The sequence below is a fragment of the Capra hircus genome, chromosome 16 (genome assembly GCF_001704415.2).
Source record: "Capra hircus breed San Clemente chromosome 16, ASM170441v1, whole genome shotgun sequence".
NCBI lineage: Eukaryota > Metazoa > Chordata > Mammalia > Artiodactyla > Bovidae > Capra > Capra hircus.
Window position 1 is genome coordinate 48,486,713 of NC_030823.1, and position 6,743 is coordinate 48,493,455.

The 6,743-nt window shown below is 55.7% G+C and overlaps 1 long non-coding RNA gene across 1 annotated transcript; it reads left to right on the top strand.

Annotated features, from left to right (window-relative positions):
* Positions 2,924 to 5,949, top strand: LOC106502978. Its single transcript, XR_001296653.2, has 2 exons — positions 2,924 to 3,895; positions 4,838 to 5,949. It is a non-coding gene; the product is annotated as an uncharacterized LOC106502978 (long non-coding RNA).

The window sequence follows — 6,743 nt, forward strand, 5'->3', positions numbered from 1 at the left end:
TGCGCCTCACCTGGAACCACAGGCACCTCCCTGGACCCTGGGGCTGATATTTCAGGCCCTTGTTTGACCCTCTTCCTACCCCAGACCAAGACGCACTCGCTGTGACCCAGGCCAGGTTACAGGACAAAAGGATACAGGTCCTGATTTCTGGCCCAACGAGTTCAGACGCCATGTGCCAAAGCCTTCCCTCTGCAGCTCAGATCAGATGCCTCCTGGCCGGGCACCCACACCAACTCCTGGCTTCTAGAGTGGGTTGCAGAGAGGGTCCAGACGCTTCCAACCAAGACTTCCCGGGAATGTGAACCATGCAGCAGATGCTGAACAAACCCCAGATGTTCGGAACCGGGGCAGGGGGACACTGTCTTCTGTACATGGGCTGCCTCCTGGGAGGGCCTGCTGATTCTTCTGCCTGGTCCTGGAGTCCTGGCCTGGGCGCCACCGCTCAGGAACACAGGTGCCTGGGAATCGCAGCTGGGGACTGCCCAGGCTTCGGAGGAGGCGTTTAACCGGGACTTTCGTTTTCTTTCTTTCTTTCTTTTTATTTTTTTTAAGAGATTGAGGCTGTGGGCTTGACCTCCCTCCTTTGAGCCATGTGGGAGATGGCTCCGGAATGCCGGCCCAAACTGGCGGCCCAGGAAGCGCAGGAGGCGCCCGGCGACTCCTTCCCCGCGGCGCGCCAAGCGGGCCGAACTCCGCGGCTGAGTCGCGCGGCTCCACTCACCGCGCGCGGGCTCGGGCTCCGGCCTCGGAGAGCGGTAAACGGAATCGGTTTCCCACGGTCTCCCCCTTCATCCCGGGGCCTTTCAAAAGCCGCTCACGAATTCCGTCGTCCAGTTTACGCGGATTCTGAGCCTCGCGTTCACCCCGCGCCACCTGGAAAGGGGACCCTCGCACGGTCCGCATCCCCGGGCCGCCCGCCCGTGCACACGGGGAGCAACTTCGTTCCCCTGAGAGCCCTGGCCCCGCGGCGCGGGCAGAGCTCCGCCCGGCAAAGGTGGCACTGTGGTCGCTCCGGAACGCTACCCGCGTGGACGCGGCCGCCACCTTCTGCTCTCGCTTCTGGCTGCGCGCGGGCAGAGCCCTGGAAACAACGAAAACGGCGAGCAGAGTTGCTTTCCGGATGTCGGAGTCCCGGAAGCCTCTGGGTGCCAGCCAGTCCTCCGCGTCCCCAGACGCCCCAGAGCCGAGCTCACCGCCTGGCCGCCGGTACCGGAACAGACTCCCCCAGTCGGCTTGCCGGCAATCCACGCCTCGGTTTGCAAAGCCCTCTCCTCCGGACCTTGGTCCCTGGCCCTCCCACCCCGACCCCGTTAGTTTGGAAACCAAATTTCTCCTTTGGTCCCGCTGCAGACGTGACCCCGAAGGAGCAGCTGCGGGGAGATGCTTCTTCGAGCCTCAGTTTCCCCACCTGTGCAACGGGGCCATATGTTCCTGCGCCCTTCCCGGGGTTGATGTGGGATTGGCGGGGAGAGAGGACCTGGAAAACGCCCGACGGGGCTCAGTTCTGCCCACCTTTTGGGGCCAGGTTTGCGCCGGTGGGGTTCAGCTGTCGTGCACAGACTAGAAGGGGCCCAGGTTGCTCCTAGCGATCGCCGCCCTCGCCCATCTCCTCCATCTCCCCCCGCCGCCCTCACCCCGGAACTCCCCTCTCCGCGGGCGCAATGGTGGAGGTGTGAGGGTCCCGCTTGGCGCCTAGGCGTCTCCGCTCAGCCTCTGTCCGGGTTGTTGCTCGCCCTGGGCGGTTCTCTCAGGTTCCTTTGAGGCCCCGGGTGCATAAAGATTTTAAGGCAACAGGCTTCTACTCTCGGGGTGGTACCACTGGCCACCCCAGACCTCGCAAAGGGTGGGTAATGGGACTGCCCCGGGAGGGGACAGGATTCCAGCTGAGCTCCTAGAAAGGAATTTACCGCACCCCCCCCCCCCGGGCCCCATATGCCGCGGTGGGGGGGGGGCGGGTGGCGAGCGTGTCTGGGAGGGGCACTGGGGCGTGACCTTGGGTTTAAAGATCAGCCTGGGGACTTCCTTGGTGGTCCAGAAGCTAAGAGTCTGCCTAGCAAAGCAGGGGCGCAGAGCCGATCCCTGGTCAGTGAGCTAAGATCCCGCATGCCAAGATGCAGGGCCAAAAGATTAAAATTAAAGAAAAAAATATCAGCCTTAAACTATGAAGCTGAGCCCTAAGGGAGAGAATTAAAGGACTAAATGCCTTCATTCAGGGGAGGGGCATGGCCTGCTCAAAATGTCCTGGCTGCTCACTGCTTCTGGACAAGACCATTGGAGGGTAAGCAGTGGGTAATCGGGTGGCCAGGGGGGACCAAATGGACACACTCTCCCCAGGTCCCTTTTACCTGCTACTAAACCAGTCATTGCAGGAAGCTCTCTTGAACAAGCAAGAAAACAGAAGAGTCCAGGACCGCCCCAGGCAGGCGAAAAAATTACCCCTCGTGCTGCCTGACCCGAAGCTGATGGAATCGGTCGAGGATTCCTGTCCCCTGGGGCAGAGCCGCCTGCTTCTGCCTCAGGCACCAAGAGCCCACAACCCTGGGGCTGCAGGGAGGGAGCAGGCACTCGCAGCTCTTGGCTCCGCTGCCCCTGCCAGGACTTCTCCACCTCCCAGGCAGTGGGGCTCCCTCCCCCTCTGCCCTCGAACATCTGCAGGAGGTTCCCTGGTGAAGGAAGGACCAGTGGTGGCCAGAATGGCAGGTCAGGGGACCTCACTGAGGACTGAGGGACTAGGGTAGCAGCCCCTCACTCACGGGAGTCCCCAACCCCCACCATGGTATCAGTGAAGTTATTATGAATGTCCTGCCGGGTAGGGGGCAGCAGAGGGACTGCCTGAGCACTGCCCCTGCCACTCACACATGACGCCCCCTGCTTCCCTTCCAGGACAAGCAGGCAGCTGTCGGGGAGGGGGGGGGGAGTAGGGGGGAGGTGTGGGGGGGGAGGGGAGCAGATCAGAGGAGCTTAGCTTAGAGCCAGAGGCTTCCCCATTCTACCTGGGGCTCTGGGGCAGCCCCCCGCCAGCTTCCTGGACATCCCAGTTTCCCACAGTATAATATGGAGGCGAAAAAATGGGTGTTGGGCATAGCTGCAGGCAAGTGTGCTGCCTGGCGCCTCCTGGGAGCTCAGGTGTTTTGGAGCTGGGACGGCTAGCAGCAGGGTTCCCTGCACCCTCTGACCCCTCCTCTCCCAGAACCAAAGCCTGTCCCTCGGGCTCTGACCTGGATTCATGGAGGGCTGTTCCTTGCTCCCTTGCGGGACACAGAGGGCCAGTTGGACCAGGATGAAGGACAGGGCTCCTGGGAGCTGTGGGTTCCCTTCCCCCTGCAGCTCTTCATGGGTTCCCAGAGTCAGGCCCACCCTGCCTTCAGCGCCTCTCACAGGCACCTTGTGCCTGCTGAGAGGCCAAGGCTCTCAGACCATGTGCAGACTTTTTATTTATTCATTCAATCAGAAGCCGTGGTAATGCTGGGGCTCCTGAACTTACAGTCACACGGTGAGAGCTGAAGTGAAGGCTGTTTGTTCCCGCACACTTGCAGCTTCCAGAGCATCTTACTTTGCCCTCCCCCTGCTCCCCCAGAGTCCCAGTGCCTGGGACTGTGCTTGGAGCTCAGTGAACGAAAGAATGAATGAATGAAGAGGTCTGAATGAGTTGAAAGTGACCCTGGGATCCCCGAAGCTGATCTCAGCCCTAGAAATGGGGGAGGGGAGGTCCAGGTGACCTTCCTGGCTGTGGCCCCGTGGCCACAGCCCTGTCCTGAGCGTCCTGTCCTCTGCCTTTCCCCACCCTGCATCCAGCAGCCTGTGCCAAGTGACAGGGGTGCAGCAATGAGCAAACCACCCAGATGCCCTGATGTGCAATGCACGATTTGAAAAAGGGAAGACCACCTGCTCAGGGGTGAGTGAGTGGGTGGGGTCAGCCTTGTGCTGGGGACAGTGGACACTGGCAGAAAGAGCATCCTCAGGACACATGTGGTCTGTCCCTCAGTTCCCTGGCCTGGAGTATGGAGCCCCGGGGGTACTGGGGCTCCAGAGCCAGGCAGGGTGCTGGCTGCTGCCCCAGTCACTCCCACCCTTGGGCTCCACCCCAGTGCATATGGCCCTAATCTCACACCGTGGGACCACAGTAAGGAGACACTGGTGCTCAGAGGAGCGAGAACTTTCCTGGGAGGCACAGTGGGAGTCACCTGGCTGACACAGAGCCCTGCTCCGGGCGACCCTCAAAGGATGTCTGCAGTGGGGGGGTCTCCATCTGGGACCTTTCCTGGTTTCATGCCCTGCCAGAATTGTGAGCTCCAAAGGGGGATCCTGATGATGACTGAGATGTTTATTTGCCTGTGTCCAGAAAGACTTGGCCACCAGGCTTTGTATTTCCTCAGAGTCTAGCTGTTGCTGGAGAGTCAGGACCCCTCTCAGTGTGGGCATCCCAGGGCCATTCTAGGGCACAGACCAGTGGCTTTGGGGGCCTGGTTTGGAGCCAACATTTCAAGTAAGTCAGGCTTAGAATCTGGGCTTCTGGGAAGAAATTCCCAATCATGAAATGTGTCATTTGAAAAAATATATGTGTCAGTTAAGTGTGCACTGAGCCTGGACCACATGGGATAGGGTTGTTCTAATAAACACGAATAAGCCAGTTTTCACATTAGAGAAATAACAGTTTCAAGTAGAAATGTGGTGCTTTTAAAAGAGGTTAATTAATAAACAGCAGGTAATTGTTCATGGCACATGGTGGCAGAGGGTAATTTTCATTTTAGAGGAGAGAAGGCCCAAATGCCCCCCCAACTCAGATTTTTTTGTGTAATAATCACCTTGGCTTCACCTCCGCCTTTAATTTTTACAGCTGGAGCTGTTTATCATCGCTCCAACTTTCACTAAAAAGGAAAAACTATCACTTAAACAAAGCCATTGAAAACTCAGCATCATATGTGGATTTCTTAACATAAATAAATCATACAAACCAAGATTTATGTTCTCCCAATGATGTCATTCGCTGAAGGCTGCCTTCCCAATCAAATCAGCGGTTAGTGACTCTCCTTTTGTGTGTGTGTGCTTTTTGCAAAATAAGAAAAGCAGCGCTGGCATCCTGGCTGCTCTCTTTCTCTGCTCCGCCCAGGACATCAGAAAGGTCTCTCCCTGCATCAGCACAACTGGTTCTAAACGGTGAGCACGGATTCAATGCCACAGATGGCATTTCAAGCCTTTGTTTTTGAAATGCAGGTTCTAAGTTGAAAGACTGTTAAGGCTTCCTGAAGGATTTGCTCAGACTCCAGCAGAAGCTGGGGGCTCTGGGGGTCTCTCAGAGCCTAGGATGAGTTTCGCTGCAGGGTCATCACGTTGAAATGAGCGAGGACCGCGACAGGCACCCATGATGGGGAGATGAGATGTGGTCGCTCCGTACAGTGGAGAAGTGTCAGTCACAGCAAGGAACGAAGCCCTGATAATGGACCACAGTGTGCACGAAGTTGGTGAATGAAGTCAGTCAGAGCAGGTCACGTACCATTCCATTCTACCTATGTAGAATGCCCCTACCAGGATGGGCAAATCCACAGAGACAGAAAAGAAACAAGTGGTTGCCAGGGTAGGGGAGAGGACGTGGCAGGTGACTGCTTCCTTGGCACAGGGTTTCCTCCTGGGAAGATGAAAATGTTCTGGAAACAGACGCCCACTTTGTTTATTTACTAAAGTCTTCCTTGTCTTTTTGATTTTATTGGCTGCACCAGGTCTTAGCTGCAGCACATAGGATCTTCATTGCAGTGTGCAGGATATTTACTTGCAGCATGCAAAGTCTTCGTTGCAGCATGCAGGATCTAGGGGTCAAATCCGGGTCCTCTGTGTTGGGAGAGCAGAGTCTTAGCTACTGGACCGCCAGGGATATCCCAGACAGCCCACTTAAAAATGGAGACTGTTGTGCTTTGTTAATTGTATCTCAATAAATCTGTTATTTAAAAATCACTACTGAGAACATATGTTTAAAAAGCTTTATGTTCATTTTAAAGTTTTTTCCGTTTTGAAATGATCACACAGATGGGTGAGTGTGTAAGACTGCATGTGCACGCCTGGAGTATATGACATGAGCACCGGCCCCAGCTCCTGGGTGAAGCATGAGCTTGTGATAATTTTTCTTCAAAGTTCTCTGTATAGCCCCTTCCCCTAACTGCATCCCCTTCAACCAGACCAGAGGTACCCACCCCACAGGTATTTGTGTTAACCACCTCCTTGACTTGTTTTCCAGTTTTATCACCCAAGACAGATTCCTGAAAATGGGAGACCAGCCACAGAAGCTTCAGTTCAGTTCAGTTCAGTTCAGTCACTCAGTCGTGTCCAACCCTTTGTGACTTCATGGACTGCAGCACAGCATGCCTCCCTGTCTATCACCAACTCCTGGAGCTTGCTCAAACTCATGTCCATTGAGTCGGTGATGCCATCCAACCATCTTATCCTTTGTCGTCCCTTTCTCCTGCCTTTAATCCTTCCCAGCATCAGGGTCTTTTCCAATGAGTCAGTTCTTTGCATCAAGTGTCCAAAGTATTGGCGCTTCAGCTTCAGCATCAGTCCTTCCAATGAATATTCAGGACTGATTTCCTATACGATTGACTGATTTGACAGCATCTTTCTTAAGTTGAAATGACTGAAGAATGTTAAAATCACCAGTAGTGGGTACATGAAGCGTAGTGAATCCAAACCGTGGTGTCCTCCTCAGCCATGGAAGGGAGTGGAGTCCTTGTACCCTCTATGGCACAGAGGGC